This window comes from Phycodurus eques, chromosome 2, assembly GCF_024500275.1.
Source record: "Phycodurus eques isolate BA_2022a chromosome 2, UOR_Pequ_1.1, whole genome shotgun sequence".
Lineage (NCBI taxonomy): Eukaryota > Metazoa > Chordata > Actinopteri > Syngnathiformes > Syngnathidae > Phycodurus > Phycodurus eques.
The window spans coordinates 35298256-35316085 of NC_084526.1; the positions used below are offsets into that span (position 1 = coordinate 35298256).

At 40.0% G+C, this 17830-nt stretch overlaps 1 protein-coding gene across 5 annotated transcripts in view; it reads left to right on the top strand.

The window, feature by feature from the left end:
• Positions 1-17830, top strand: part of apba2b (amyloid beta (A4) precursor protein-binding, family A, member 2b) — a 74274-nt gene that overhangs the window by 20848 nt on the left and 35596 nt on the right. The window lies entirely within an intron of this gene.

Here is a 17830-nt window from a genome sequence, read left to right on the forward strand (position 1 = left end):
CGTGCAAAATCCTCCGCACCCCGGTCACCAGCTCTTGCAGCTCCTTCCCTCAGGTAGGCGCTACCGATCAATGCAAACTAGAACTAGTAGACATTCCAACAGTTTCTTCCCTCTTGCAATCAACTTCTTAAACACCTAACCTGTAATTCCATTACAGCAAGCTGGCAATTTTTTGACTTGAGTTTGTTGTCACATTTTTGTGGGGCCAATTATGTATTACTCGTGCACTCACTGTAGTTGTCTCGCCATGCTGCACTATTTGCATATACTGGCCACTCATGCCAGAGTAGCATCTGCTCCATTTGCACACTGATTGAGGAGTATCTGTAACATTTGCACAACCAACATTGTCCCAGATTATCTTACTACTCGTCACTTTAAACCGCATACACTCCTTGAAGTCTCAGCGCCCTTTGCACAATGGTCATTGCACCGGACTATTGCCATATTAGTCATTCGAACTGCTCTGTGCTAGAGGACATCTTTTTGCACAATTGTTTTTTTTCAATGTCTTTATGTCTCCAAAGTGTTCTGTAAATTGTCTGTTGTACTAGAGCGGCTCCAACTACCGGAGACAAATTCCTTGTGTGTTTTGGACATACTTGGCAAATAAAGATGATTCTGATTCTGATTCTCATTTAGAGTCTTCAATCAACCTACCGCGCATGTTTTTTGGATGTGGGAGGAAACCGGAGAAAACCCACGCAGGCACGGGGAGAACATACAAACTCCACGCAGGCGGGGCTGGGATTTGAACCCCAGTCTTCAGAGCTGTGAGGCAGTGTGCCAACCAGTTGTCCACCATGCCACCCCTTGGAGAGCCATTATTTAAATTTTTTTAAATTCAAAGGACGCATACGTGGGCTACCTTTTATGTGCCGGCACACTTACAGTAGTTCACCTCAGCAAGGGAAGAAGGACACAGATAGATAATGCATATTTTTTAAGTTTACAGTTAAACAAAAAAAAGTCAGCAGTTGTCAAAATAAAGTTTGAACTGTTTATTGCTCGTAACTGGATGAAAAGATTGGTAACAGAAATGAAAGCAGCGTGGCAGGAAGAGGTAAACAAACAGAAAGGTGATTGCTGATTGGGCAAAAGTCAGTCAGAGCGCATGGCTGGCAGCGAGCAGACGACAAAATGCGACATGCCAAGCCACGGATGGTTGAAAACTGGGCGAAAAGCCTCATGTGGCTTAATTTTACAATCAAAGAGGGCATCGTAGATGATATATGTTGTTCCCTTTGTTGCCAACACGCAAATGTAATTAATTATTGCCCAAATTAGTTGCCGAAGTTTGTGGAAGGTGTTGCATACAGCGGGCTAAAGAAAGCTAATGTTGACAAGCACAACCGTGCGGAGGCACATAAGAAGGGAGTAAATTTGGATGTAAATCCTGCAATATTGTCTGAACTCTACAAAACTACTCCTATTGGACGGGCGTTGAGCCATGTCTAATAGCAAGAAGGATTGGGTCAGTAAATTCAATTGCTGGTGAGTTGTATAATGGTACTATATTATGTGTATAGCCCAAGGTGGAGGGATGAATTTAGTGAAACCATGAATGCTAATATTCACAGGGATTGTTTCCAGTAATTTTGTATTTGCCGTGTGTAGGCTTTTCATTTTAGTAAATGCATTACAAATGGTATGCATAATTTAAAACCAAATACTAGTAGTCAGAGAAAACAAACTCACTTTTGTTAATTTAGGAGAAAATAATAAGCCAGAAGCGATGCTTACGTTACTTGCAGTTTACCATAATTTTTCATTTAATTGTTAAAATAAAACTAATATGTCTCGAAAAGGGCACCACGTCACTTTTTATAGGTATAAAACTTAGGGAAAATGACGAGAAACCTTTTTATCAGTCTTGTAATCTGAAGGTTGGGACACTTTATGAAATTTTGAGTTCTAGATGACAAAGGTTTACTTAAATTCAGAACACCCACAAAATACAACCAAGAGTGGACTTTTTTAGTATATTTAATGACATCTAGAAGGAAACACACAAAAGAGGTCTAACTAAAGAAAGAAAATAACACTAATAATGGTAAAAATAAGAATAATCTGCGTATGATAAGAGGAATAGAACATCGTCTGTTGGACTAAAGTTGGAAATGTGAGCATTTCCTGCGTCCAGTGCGGAGGGAAAAGAGAGAGAGAGGACAAAGTTGAGATTTTGTCTGAAGGTAGTAATTTTCCCGAAATTATTAGGCACTAATATTGTAGTCTGGCAAAGATGCCGTGTCTACTCACGCTGGTGGCTCAGGAAGCAAGGCGACAGATTTGGTTGCAGACGAAAAAGATGTAGGAAAATAAAGCGAAATAAAAGAGGCGGGAGAAGAAAAATGGCTGGCCGTCACGCCTTCTTGGGAGAACAGGACCGTCTCTCTCTTCCTGCCTTTTTTGTGGCTCGTTGGCAATTTCAGAGCAATCACGCTTGGCTGTGAGCGTACTTGGTATCGTAGGAGCAGCTGCTCTGATCGCCTAGCGATGGAGCACATTGAGGCTGGGAAGCCAGGTCTGTTTTATCCCAGCTTTCGCGGTTACCGAACCGAATAAAGAAAGGGCAAAAGGGGGAGGGGTGTCCCACGGGCAGCCCAACTGGCAAGCCCAACTGGCAAGAGGACAAAAAAAACACAAGAGAGCGAGAAGGTGTGAATTCAGAGTTAAATATCCCAGTGGGCAAGAGGGATTGCCGACTTGGAGAAGACCACACCCATCAGCTTGAATCTCGTCTACAAATTTGATCAAATGGGTTTAAACTCATATATTAATATAAAATAACTTCAAGTTGGTACTCACTTTACTCAGCGGTCAAGCATATCAGACTGAGTGTTTATACTTTCGGTTTGGAAAATCAACTGCTTATGATTCAAATCACATTTCATGCTGTTTGGAGTCACATCAAGACAAACAATCCTCAAAATCTCACAGTTGCTCAGAAAAAGTTGAAAGCGCTTAAAGTTGACACTCTCACACAGACATCAAGGCATATGTTTGGAAGGACTTTTATCCTTGGTTAAACATCAATTGAGAGTTCACGGATCGACTTTGCAGTTCCTCTCGACGCCTGCGGGTGTCGCCTTTTCCCAGAAATTGTTCGTATTCCCAGATAGGTCGGGTGGAACATCTGGCATTTGATACTTGGGAGTTCAGACTTAGAGGGTAGATGTTAATTAGTTTAGGGCCCACGAGACGTCTCTTTAGGGGCAGTCTCACAGCGGTGCCGCTTAGAAGAATGCAGTTTATCAAAGTGTGGGGACTCACTGTGTCACCTCAGTTTGCGAGGCGCATGTCCGCTACACTTGCTTGATAGACAAAATATTGGGACCATTGGTGCCTTATGTGCTCCAATAAAGTTTTTTTTTTAAGTTTGAACGCTTCCAAAACCTCTAGGTGTATTAGGAATATGTGTCATATTCTTAGTCAGATGGTCTAAATTCAAACACAGCCATGAAAACCTATTTTATTTTATGTCGCATGCTAAAATGCTAGTTGGTGCAGTGAATGCTAGTTGCTGCAGTGAAGTTGTACAACATAAAGGCTGTTTGCGCCTTTTTTTTAAATTAATGCCTTATCTTTTTGATACTCACAAGAAATGCCAAGTTTAAACTGAAATCTCGCTGTTAGTTTTATTTTATATTTGTGTTTCAAATTGCCTCACTGGAAAAGTAGACAAGAAAATACAGTTTTCTGCATCTGCACAATGTGAATTTAAGAAAATAACAGTTGATTATCTAAAAAAGGAAACCAATTGGTTGTTATTATTTTCTCTTGTGTATTCATAATTGCTCTATAACCAAGCAAAAATATATTTTATCCGAATATTTGATTATTCGATAGGACTCTTAGTAGGATACTCGATTACTAAAATATTCGATAGCTGCAGCCCTAATTGGATACATTTCTTATTTGTGACAGGTCTTTTTAAATAGTTGAAATGGTGAAAAAAGTAAGCAGTCATACTATGTTGTATAATTCTTCATAGAATAGCTGAAAACTTACTATATTGTGGTATATCGTTATTGTGATATAAAATGGCCCATATTATGACAGATTTTTTTCCATATCACCCAGCTCTATTCCCATAGCCTCCTCCTTCCTTTTCAGTCAGTCATCAATTTCCCAGTTTTTGTCCAGTCTAATCAGATTGTTGTTCCCTGTTGTTTTCGCTTCTAAGCTTTTTTCTTTTGTGAGTAAAGAATTTATTGGATTTCCTGGTGATAGGTCACCCTGCTCAATACCACTGTCACACTTTACAAACATTAATTTTATGCTGTTAAATCAATTTGCTAGCTCCGTCTGAAAATGTTCAACAATAACTGCTAAATTAATAACCTGATTGATTGAATGTACCAAACCACAAGATCAAAATGCAGTGCATTATAGGTATAGTCAAGTCAATATTATTTGCACAACAGCATACTTCTCAAAGCACATTACATACAGAGAAGCACACTCCTCCTACATTATCAGACATTTTTACAAGAAAACCAAGTGAACCACATGGCGCAAGCACAATGCTGGTCTGCTCTTGAGGCAGTTCTACACAGCAGTCATTGAATTGGTTCTGCGTTCATCCATCACAGTCTGATTTGGTTCTGCCACAAAGACGGACAAAATCACACTGCAACAGACAGTTAAGGCTGCCAAAAAGATTAGCAGTACCCACCTACCCACTCTTGAGGATTTGCATGCTGCCACGACTAAATTAAGGACACGCAAAATCCTCTCGGACCCTCCACATGCTAGTCACCAGCTATTACAGCTCCTTCCCTCAGGTAGGCGATATCGAACAATGCAAACTAAAACCGGCAGACATTCCAACAGCTTTGTCCTTCTTGCCAATAATGTCTTAAACAGTTGACTTACAATGGCATTGCAACATGCTGCCAAATATGCTGTTGATTACTACTGGCTACTTATGTGTTTGAGAAATCTCTGCACCATTTGCACAATCGTCCCTGTACCAGATCTGTACTAGTACTGTGTAGTACTGTAGTACTGTACTGTACAACGCTAAACTTTGCTGCACCAGTACAGAACTGGATCTCGTTATTTTATATAAATTGTAAAATAAAGTTATCCATCCATCCATCCATTTTCTACTTTCTGTTAAAGGTCACAGGTGAGATGGAGCCTATCCTTGCTGAGTTAGGGTGAGAGGCGGGTTACACCCTGGAATGGTTGACAGTCAATCATTGGGCATTTACAAACATGATTGTATTGCTTGAATAATTAAAAGTGTGATGACAAAATTAGCCTTTGACAATTGTTTTAAGGTGTGATGAGTTAAAATTTTATTGGTCTGGTTAAGAATATGTTGACGTGAACAGTTGTACATGTATAGCATCTCCACACACCAACCCGCAGGTATAAGTGAGTCCAACACTCTTGTCTTGACTGACTTTTACAGTGTTATTTTGAAGAATGTGATGATCCCTACAGTGCTGTGGTCTAGAACATTGTTAGAAGAGAAGTGGAAAAAATCTGATTTGAATGAATCTAAAAAAGGAATGCAAAAAATATATACAGTATAGGTGTGAATAATGGATGTTACTGGGTATGTCAAAGGTAATACCCAATTCAATATAAGTCCACATAATTTATTTGTTACAACAAATGTGGGTAAATGGAGTCATCTACAAAACACGTATATAGACAAGAGCTTGAGTAAAGAAACATATTGGGTCCAGATGAACAAGAAGTAAAACCATTGTAGAGCATTCAGACGTACTGGCGAGCTGCAGCTAAACACACCAGCGTACTTTCCTTCCGGTTCCGGGAATTTACAATGACATTGTAGCGAGCCAGAACAGCATAGTTTGTCTTAGGCTTCAGAATATTAAGCACCTCAAGAAAGAATAGTTATTCTTGGACTAAATGCAAAGGTTCACAGATTATATGTGTGGGGTAGCTATAACATAGATTTGTGTTCAAATCCTTCTAGCAAAGGTACCACTGTTCATTTGTTTTCTTGCTTTTATGTCTGTACATAACTTCAGCATTGCACAATATTTTGTATTTCAATGCAAACACTACCTAGCTAACTGCTGCTAGTCTTTTTCACTCTTAAACTGTTTTCGCTAAATGCAACTGATAGCAGCCTATCAAAGAAATAAAGGTGTCTCTCTGATCTTAATTCTTGTTTTTTTTGTTTTTTTTTACAGGGTTTTATGCAATTTAGCAGCCAAATATCTACTTACTTTTTACATTGGTATGTGCATATCAGTTTTTACCTATCCTTTATATTACATGACATATAGTAAATGATGCAAAGGTCCATGGCGTGGATTTAGAGCAGAGTCTACAGTGATGTGATGTAAGGGGATTCAAATGACAGATCCAATAATCTTGGTTTCTGTTATCACAGGATTGGTGCGTTTGTTGGCTCATTTTGGTGAGACAGACCTTATGAGGCCTTTCACATCCCATGTCCTTTCTATCACTAATGACCTCTGAACTCATCCCTAGCGATTGTTAAATTAAGGTCAGGGTTAGATGTTGATGACTGAGTTTATGTATGTGTTGGCTGACATCTTTGTCATTGATTTAGTTCCCCTCAGAATTGACCTTGGACTGAATAAATAAGGCATGATATTTTTCTCAATGGGCAATTTGTATGTACTAATGGGAAAACAAGACTCATCAGCAGGGAATACATGCTGCATTTTAAAAAAAAGTCACACTTGATATGTTTAGGAATTGGAATATATAGATGCCACAAACAATATATGACTCTTTGTACATGCACATTTTGTGTAATCAAAATGAATCAGCTTTCCAACCTGATTGTTATTGTTTGGATACTTTTCCTGTTCATGCTTGATATACATCTTTTAGCACAACTTAATGCACCAAACTGTCTCTGTTCAACACTGGTATGAACAAGAGGCAGTCCAGTCAAGTAGCTGCATTACTTTTATTTTGAAACCCTCCTGTAATCACAGCACGATTTGACACGAAAATAGGAGTCAGGCCGAATCTTTCTCCGTAACAGTATCTTCCTGTCACCATTAAAGGATGCTTCACAGATCTTCATACTTCATTTCCAGTCTATTTCTTCTGTGAACCATTCCAGTACAATTTACATCCGTTGATGTCCAGATTTTGTGAATGTTGTTGTTGGATTTTGAGTATTTGCAGCCACATTAACTGGTTTAATCATTTTATTTTTATAGAACCATGTCACACTTTTTAAGGTGTCCTATGCATTCTTTTTTTTTCTTTTTTTTTGCTCCATCATCATATCATTATCAAATGTGAGATTTCTCTGCATTCTCTGAATTGTGTCATATTTTAGATTACAGATGGTGAAATCAAAGTATATGACCATATTCCTTTTCTAGGGCTACATTTGTCAAGTCAGTTTCTAGTAGTCAGCATAAAAATGATGATGTAATGTCTTTCCTTGACATTTGAACCAGAGCAAACCCAAGCAGACATAAGGATAATAAATTGTTTTATAACAGAAATAGAACCATCCTATTATCAAAGCAGTAAGCACTGACAATCTTTCTGATTTGCACAGTTTCCACAGAGCATTGTGAGGGAAATTTCCCCAAAGAACTCTTGAAATAGCTTTGAATCACACATTAGATTACAGACCTGCCTCCTCTGTCAAACTGCACTTGCAGCTGTGATTACTGTTTTTACAGATTCCCCAACCTCATTAACATACCTCGAGGTTGATATTATGGAACTTCCTGCTGGCTTTTTTTTTGTCTCTCAAAAGCAAATGCATTTGGGGGACCTTGTCAGATTACACAACATAACACAACACATGAAAAGATGTGTTTTCATGTTTAAATGCATTAGACAGAAGTGGGTGGTGGATAGAAAAATAACAACCTACAACATGCAGTACTGCTTTCCAAATGTGCTCCATGTGAAAGTATATAGTGGTGGGCAGATTTCAGTCTCCCTTCTGACTCTGTGTGTTTCCTACGGGTTTCAGTAAAGCATGAATAATGCTGGGAGTTGTTTCAACTCCTGGTTAACCTGCCATTGCTTCACAAGGACTGATGTGACAGATTCACACATGGACACACACACCCCACACTTGCAGTGCATTGGGATGCAACAGCAAGAGACACTGGTAGACATTAGCACACACTGTCAAGCAGGTCTAAATTTGTAATAGATGTGTATATATATATGCACGCATGAATGTGCATGTACACACACACACACACACACACACACAAATAAGAAAAAAATTTCACCAACAATGGACAGGACTGATAAACAAAACCAAGCTCTTTGTGTCCATCTGTCATTTGTATGGTGCTGCTGCTCTGGGTGCTAGAGCCGTCACTGTCTGCACAATTACTCCTCTGCATGTCAGCTGGCCACTGGTGATAGGGACACACACGCACACACAAAAAAACAATACTTGTATTCATGTTCCATCTAAAGATGAGGAGACAGATACAGGTTTGAGTGTTGAGTCATATTGCTGTGATGTGAAGAGGACTGAAACGTTTAACCTAATTGTGTTTATCAGAGGCAAACATGAGAAGCCAGAGGGAACCTGAGAACTGTGGTTTGAAATAACTCTTATCACGGTTGTATTGCCTGTAGGAATTTTGAATATACAATAAATGCATGCATGCTTATGTCAAAGTGTATGTATTGTGTCATGTGAACTGATTCATATTTTCTCCCAGGGTTCCCAGAAGTGCTGTGTGAGTGACTCAACACAGAATTTATTTCATATGCCCATCACTAATCTACATTAGTATGCTGAGGTTACCTGCTCACTGTTTCTCTTAACTACACAAAGAGATTTTTGCCTTTTGCACGAACTGTAGGCACAATCACCTTCTCCAAATTGGATGAATATGATTAGTAGATTTTATGAGATTCTTGACTGGGAGGTACAATCTGTTTCTACTGTAGTCTGATATGTGAAATTTACTTTTGGGGAACAGAGTTTTTCTTCCAGTGTATTTTCCTGTCCAAATAGAATTACGAGGCAATGGCAGAATGTTTATTACCTCTGGTCATTAACCAGAGGTCACCCAGTGCAGCAGTTTTGAGCTTGAGTGAGGTAAGGAGAGTGAAGGCCATGAACAAGTAACTGGGATTCATTAAAGGATGACACTGAATGATGATTATGGGCCAAGGGAGGGATGGGTTTCTGGAGTGGTCTCAGTAACAAAAAGGATTGAAAAAGACCTGCAAGATTTGGTGGAGCATTGTGTCATCCAGGGAGTAATTTAAACTGTGATCTTCCTCCTGATTGTTATGATAATTCACACGGCAATCTAACCTTGTGTGTATTAAATCCTCAGCTGTCTAGATCAAACTTTGTGTTTATAACAACAAGGTCAAAAGAGAACACAAATTGGACAAATGAAAGACCTTATTAAAGTAAAATCTAAAATCTGTAATCTTTTCTAAAATCAACCAGTTATTGTTATTTCTGTAAGATGCCAGATAGGCTCGGTATGTAAGTGTGAGCCTTATTCAATTAAAAAAAGATAATAATAATAAAAAAAATAATGAAAAAAAAATCACCCTAAATTAATTTTCTACACAGTTTAATCTAGAGCCTATTTTACAGGTCTCATATTTTGGCTATTTAGACCTGCATAGAGTGACTCTCTAACATGGACTTAGTATAAAAGTGTCAGTTTCATTAAAAAAAAAAAAAAAAACCTTGGTTTTGTCATACAAGTGCCCATAAAAGGCCCCTCTGACAACTACTTCTGTTTGACCCAGTTTTGTATCCGCTTTGTCCATATTTGGCTAAGACCGCTCCCTTTCCTCTGATTGGTTGCATCCATGTAGAAGACCCAACCCTCACAACTTGTGAGGGCGCACGTGTTTGTTATGTTGACTGCGCTGGCTTGGGAGCGGAGAGGTAGGTGGAGATCTTCGCTAGGGACGCAGATAAACGTCTGGAACTCAGGAATGCGTGGACAATTTTAATTCATATTTCACATATTAACTGAGGCACCATGGAGCCCATATTAAATCTCAAACACAAGAAAAAGTTGGTTTGGTAAAATGTGGCACCTTTAAGACAAAAGGTGTACTAAACTCTGGACCGGTCACTCGTCACAGAATCAGTCAAAGAGCATATTAAGTGAGAATTAATCTCCACAAATTGAGCTATGTGGACCAGTATACTACAAATGCCTTTACATCTGTCCTTTTTTTTAATCCAAGTCTCATCTAAAACTGAAGTTAGACTGCAGGTATTAACATTCATTTCTGCTAGTGTGCCATATCCTTTTTGTTGTTGAATATTTACATCTGCCTATGCATCTCCTATAACTGATATGACTGTGCACTGAAAAAAGAAAATGATTCATTTAGTGTATCCTGAAAGTTAAATCAGTTTTTATTTCATGTAAACCATGTTTGAATGTTGGAATGCACATTACCAGTGTTAGCCAAAACGTTAGCTCTTGCTAACTTGAGCTTAGTTAAGTTTCAAAGCACAGCAGTAAGGGTCAGTGCTCAGACACATTCACACACCCATAGAATCTTTACACAAGGCACACGTTCCTTTGCCAAGATGTAAATTTATATTACATTAAAGTAAAAAAAATAATTTAAATCACAAACTACATTTTTTTCGACAATTAGATTTTTTTTGGGCATCTTTGTTGTATGTTATTCACTTTACATGAATGCATTCAAAACGCTTTCATTTTAGTTTTATGAAAAGACTCCGACTCTGTGATCTGTCCCAGCTCCCTCAGTAAATCTTTTTTTCTTGCATAGCCAAACTGAATTGAACCATATAAAGTCACCCCAGTATGTGTCTTTCTCCGTGGCCATTGAGCTGTCTGCATCTCTCTGCATAATGGGCCTGATGTTCAGCAAACCTAAGTAAATACTTGTTGTTTATGTCCAAACTAGTACATTACAGTGAAATATTATTATTAATAATACTTTGCAAGAGTTAGCAATGCGCACATTTGATCATTTATAACAGGGATGTATGACAAGGCCAAAGGCTATGTTCTGATTGTTACCATGGGTTTTAGTTTTGTCTGTGTTGGGTTTTTGTGCGTCACTGATGGTGTAGTGGTACATTCGCCTTTGGCGCAGGCAGCGTGGGTTCAGTTCCCACTTAGTGACGGTGTGAATGTGAGTGTGAATGCTTGTCCGTGTCTATATGTGCCCTGCGACTGACTGGCGACCAGTTCAGGGTGTAGTCCGCCTTTCACCCAAAATCAGCTGGGTTAAAGTAGTTTACATTAGCACAACGACTCTATTTAAATGCTGAATTTTAATTCTTTGAAAGGGCCTTTTTGATAATTGGCTTAGATCCTTCCCAGAGAGACTGTGCTAAAAAAAAACTGGAGTTGCTGTGGAAACGGTCAAAGTTGTAGTTGTGCTTGAGGTGGCAAGCTGCACATTGGCAGGCACAACGAGAGGGGAGTTCTGTGGTCCTGTGCCATTCCCGCTGCAAAACAACTCTCTGCCCTCCTCCTCTTCCTGTCTCCCGCAATGCTCCCTTGTTGTTGTCTTGAAGTGAGTGGGAGGCTTTAAGGAGAACAAATGCTGAATCTCAATGAGATTTTATTTTCTAATGTAGTCTGTTTCTGTTACTGATCCTATTCTCAATGTACAAACAGCAAAGACTGTCAGGATCCAGAAACTACAGATGTTGCGGCCATAAATGTAATTATGTTGTCATAGCTGGAACAAATATTAAATTTAAGTCTAAGAAATTCAGGCGTCTTCCGAACTTCTCACTAAATATCATCAATGTGTCACATTAACACAAATGGTTCAGATTAGCTAGTTAACTCTATTGTTGGCATTAAAAGCCACAGTGGCTCATGGACTCAGATGAGTGGGTTTTAGACAAAGATCGAAAGGCTTTGAGAAAAACAACTTCAGAGGCTGAAATGGTCTGTCACTAATTAAGCAATAAGTAGGTGTGAATGTGAGTGCGAATGGTTGTTTGTTTCTCTGTGCCCTACGATTGGCTGGCGACCAGTTCAGGGTGTACCCCGCCTCCCGCCCAAAGATAGATGGCATAGGCTCCAGAACGCCCGCGACCCTTGTGAGGATAAGCGATAAAGAAAATGGATGGATGGATGGATGTTTGAAGATCAGTGCTGAAAGCATGTGCAAAGACTGAGAACAATTTAGTACTGAATTTTGAGATATATTTTTGGGGGCGTGACGAAACCAAGTGCGCACTTGGGCATTCTGGCATGAGTCAGCCCTCCCCTACTATATAAGTACTGAGTGCCTTCATTCCATCAGTGGCTATTTGGCGCAATTGTGAGTTACTTAGTAATAACTTGGCCCATTTCTACCCCGACAGTATGCAGTTAGCCCTCAAGCTATGCCTACAACCCGAAAAAAATGCATCTTGGTAAAATGTATGGTTACTAAGTCAGTTATTACTTGTATTCTAAAATTATGACTACCTTTTATTTTTTCTAATACCCTAATACCTTAAAATATGTATTTCTGCCATTATCTCAGTGGTATAGAGTAGACCAAGGAGGTGTGTTATCAAATGCCATGCACCTACTGTACTGTTAAGTCTCTCACAATGAACTTTGTTGTTGTTTCATCACAGTAATCACACTGACATTTCTATTTGCATCCTTGCATATGTGGTCCGGTTCTTGGTATGGTGTGTAACTAACATCAGAGTACACTATACATTGAATTTCACCTTATGGGATTAAAATTACTAATAGAGCTGACACAAATACAACAACAAACAAAAAACAAAAAAATTGTAGAGGGCTTGTATTTCTGAAAAATTACTGCTAACACAAAATATCAAAACAATCCCCATTTATATTGATCTACAAAAATAAATTTGCTTAATATACCCACATTACACACGCATATAACAACTGCTTGTTCTCAAGTTAAGAATGTGAGTTATTGAACTAATGTATCTCCGCTGGTCAAAGTAAGTATACACTGTGCTGTGTTATTATGCTTATAATCTTGAGCAGCACAAACATTTTGTTCCGTCATTCGTAAAAGACTGTGACGTAGCCAAGCGTCGTTGTTGGATTTATCTCACCAAACATTATAATGAATAAACACAAAAGGAATGAAGACGTTGGTCATTTTACTCATGAGGAGGGCGCATGGGAGATTGTTCAGATTACAGCCTCTCAACACGCTCTAAACAATCTCTCCCGTCGCTCCTGCATTTATTTGAAAATAGGGAGGTTTCTAAGTTTACAAGACATAACGTACTAAGCTACAAGACACAACACACTAAGGGTAGGGTTTCAAGGTGAAAACATGGCACCTGCCACGTCCCGGCCACGTCCTTCTCTCAGATGATTCCTGCTGAGTCATCTTCTTGAAGGCGAGACATCTTTCTTTCTAAACATTGTCCATAATACTAATGCAAGCTAAGCAAATAAATGATAACTTCTACAATATATCTAACAGTCGTCCTCTGTTTTAGGACATTTATGGCTTCTAGTGTTTGCATGATAACGCAGCGTTCTCAAAAACATCAAGACACGTTCGTTAAAGGCATTGTAAATTGAAAATAAAATGTCTTATAAAATTGACACACCATATAGAAAAGTGTTGTTAACAAACCTGTCAAATTTGAATGAAAAAAAAATTGTATTCCAAAGTATATAAAATGAGATTCCAAAATCATCCTCCCAGACCTCGCAGCTCTCGGACGCTGTGGGCGTGTCTACTGATTGTGCTGAAAACACGGCCTACTCACTTAGCTGTCAATCAAATAGGTTTGCTAAAACGTCTGTAGTCAGCTAGCTAGTTTAGCTGGCTAGCTTGTTAGCTCATTAGCTCATGGGCTAGCAAACGTAATAAACAGTTAACTTTCCCTGAAATGTCTGTTTTGTGGCTCTATGTGCGGTGTATAGATCAAGGTTTTGGAGTATTGGACGGCCCCAACGCCAGTCCGCCAGTGCGCTGATCCGGGAGCTCGCTAACGGGTACTTGCTACAATGTGCAAATGTCTTTGCACATGCTTTCAGCACTGATCTTCAAACACCCATCCATCCATCCATTTTCTTTATCACTTATCCTCACAAGGGTCGCGGGCATCCTGGAGCCTATGCCATCTATCTTTGGGCGAGAGGCGGGGTACACCCTGAACTGGTCGCCAGCCAATCGTAGGGCACATAGAAACAAACAACCATTCACACTCACATTCAGACCTACAAGCAATTTAGAGTCTTCAGTCAACCTACCACAGATGTTTTTGCAATGTGTGAGGAAAGCGGACTACCTGGAGAAAACCCACACAGGGAGAACATGCAAACTCAACACAGGCGAGGCCAGGATTTGAACCCTGGTCCTCTGAACTGTGAGGCAGATGTGCTAACCAGTCGTCCACTGTGCTGCCCATCTTCAAACATCCATCCATTTTCTGGGCCGCTTATCCTCATAAGGGTCGCAGGAGTGCTGAAGCCTATCCCAGCTATCATCGGGCAGGACGCAAGGTACACCCCTAACTGGTTGCCAGCCAATCGCAGGGCACATATAAACAAACAACCAACCGCACTCACATTCACACCTACGGGCAATTTAGAGTCTTCAATTAACCTACCACGCATGTTTTTAGGATGTGGGGGGAAACCGGAGTGCCCAGAGAAATCCCACGCAGGTACGAGGAGAACATGCAAATTCCACACAGGCGGGGCTGGGAATTGAACCCCGAACCTCAGAACCGTGAGGCAGACGCTCTATCCAGTCGTCCACCGTGCTGCCCATCTTCAAACATATTTAATGTATTTAGTAGAGCTACGCATTAATTTGTGGTGACTCGAATCGGCATTCGAGTCCGCAGAATAAAAACTTCACCGAAACATAATTTTTGGATTCAAATCACAATGAATCAAAGAATAACATTAATTACTTTATTCTGACAAGAGCTGCAATGCTGCTACGTTGCATCTACTTTTAAAAAAAGGTAAATATTTCACGATTTTTAGCCTTTGTTTATGGCCCATGCACTTTGGACTCATTGCACATAGTTTCTGCGCATGAATGCATTGTAGCACCACCGAGATCTCCGCATAGTTTGTTTTAAAAAAAAATAAAAATGCGCAAAAAACAACAACAACTATGCACAATAAGTCCAAAGTGCTTGGGCCATAAACAAAGGCTAAAAATCGTGAAACAGAGGGCGACCTTGCACAGCATTATCTTTTAATCTTTGTGTTGAACCGTCCACCCCACTCAGAATTTCTAAACTATCAGATGGACAAATATAAACATGGAGGTATTTTTTTTTCACAGTTGTGTTAAAAGTTTAGCTTTGGTGGAGGTCTGTACTATGGTTGTTTTGTTGTTCTCTTTGGTCATTGCTTAGGTAAAAGAAAAAACAAATTTCAGGTGGGAAATAACGAAAGCAATTTTTGCCCGCTCAGTGGGGAAGGCAGCTGCCTGCAGCTCAAAGTGGAGTTCGCACTGAGGGATGAACAGCTTAATGTTCCCAGAATCTCCAGAGAACCTCTCTGGTCGAGAGAGCTGTGGGCAGACAGCAGCAGAGGTGGCAGGTGGCTGCATGGTGACTGCTTCACATGGAAATGTTGGTACCATGGCGGTATCGGGTGTTGTGCCAACTGGTTCCTTCTTTAGAATAATTTTCATAAGAACTTCAAACTGTGAGGCCACCTGTCTCATCATATTGTCCTGATGTTCTGATAGTCCCTCTAGATGAAGGTGGAGGGCAGCAAGCTGCTCATCCTGCTTCGAGAGGCGTTGACCCTGCGCTTGAAGGGCTTTGCGCACCGGGTCTGAGTCTGTTTGGTCAATGTTAAGGCCAGTTTGTTCTGTCATGAACGGAACAGAGGATAGGACCCAAAGATGCACGACTCCAAAACAAATGGACAGTTTAAAAAAAGAGAGGTTTAATAGACGGGCAGAGGTCGGTACACAGGCAGGCAATCCAAAAAAGGCAACAGTATCCAAAAACGTGAGGCAAAAAGGCGAGGCCGATAATCGGAACAGAGTCTAGTCTTACTGTGAGTCTTTGACGTGGAAACAAGGAATGCTGGAACGCGACGAGAAAGAATGAGACACGAGGTTAAACGCAAGGGGTAATTAGGGTGAACGAGGCACAGGTGGTGAAGATGCTCTCAGGAACAGGTGTGTATGAAACAGGGGGAAGACAAAAACCGGAACACACACCCATGACAGAGGCAGTATTCCCGAGGCCTACACGATACCATCTGCTGCTTTTGGACTGTTTCACACTCCTGAGCCCCCGCCCCGACCCAACCTTGCATAAACACACTACACACATGTATCTGCCAAAAAATGGGAGTGTTTGATGATAATTTAAAGCTTCATCTCACTCTAGCATTTTGTGGCAGACAGAAAAAGGTTTGTTGGAGATGATAGCTTGGCTCAATTGTTCCCCAGCTGCTGCTCAAAGCAGACAAATGGGATTCTGTAGGCAGGCTAGAACAACACAGTGTATGTGACATCCATTTAGTTTTTTAAGCATTTTTACTGATTAAAAGAAAACATTTAACCACTGCCTCCATTTCAGTATATTTACTGGAGGTGGGTGACAGTCAGATACAGCAGGTTTAGTATATGTAGAAAATAAGTGCAGTCATTGATTCACTAATGGCTACATAAATTAGCAATAAGGCATGGTGTATCCTAATCCTTAAAAAGAAAAACCTTTAAAACAAAGGACATGAGAGGCGTGAAAGCAGTTTGTTGATATACATGTGTTGATCTATTCACAATATATTGTATATAGTACCTAAGACCGAATGTACTACATCAGCTTAACACGAAACCTGAGTACTGACAAGGCTACCTTTGTTTACCGTATGGCAATAGTTTACCAATTAATTTATGTCTTAATTGTCCGACAGCTGCGGAAAAATGCTAATTTACTCAAATAGACAATTTGTGAGTACATTTTATTTGTAACTGATTAGATATGGATATGTAAAAGTACATTAAAATGTAAATCAAATCATGCTTGAATGGGGCAAAACCATACCAAATCCAAGAGCTTCTCAATATTGGAATCCAACAAAGAGGAGGTCAAAGGTGAGCTGTCCCCGCCCCTGAGATGCAGTTACCCGTAGTTACTGAGCCTTACTCTCTGCTCAGGAGGGGCTGTGCTTCAACAAGCGGATGTTAGAATATAATGTGGAGAAACAGGGCGGGTGGAATCGGTGTCGTTCATGCTGAGTAGCAGCTGGAGGGGGAAGGGAGGAGCAAGGAGCGCCCTAAGGGAGGCAACACTGGGCCGTTGTTAACACTAGTGCTCTTGTACACCACATCCCATTTCAGGACCTCAGGTGAGCGGTTCATTCTGTTTCTGTTTTCTGGATTTCACAAGCTACGGGCTTTTACAGTCATTTGTAAGTTAGTCAAAGATTTAGGTTTGAAGCAGTTGTTTGATTGTCTTCATGTGCACTGTAAATCAACTGTAATTATATCCAGCTATATTTTAGTAGGGAATTACAGTTCATGTTTGAACTACAGAGCAGCCAGTCAGTCATGTCACTGATGTCCACATAACAGTATTAATAAGCTTGAGGTTTGTTGTTGTGGTCTTGTTGTACTTGTGTTTTAGTGTGTACTGTTTGAGCTGGTTGGTTCGTAACTAACTAATTATTATAATAGCTAATGATTGTAATTGTAATGGAGGGGTAAAAATGTGAAAAGCTGTCAACTGGACACTGACAACAGATGAAAGGGTACCGAAGGGTGTGTGTGACAAAAAAAGACAGCTGAAGAATGATTGGTAGCAATAATGGCATTTGCTGGTACAGATTCATGCTGCTTTGCATGCATGGTCTTAGTTCCACTGGGATTATTTTTTTCAACCTCCACATTAAGCTTATTGAGTAGCATCTCT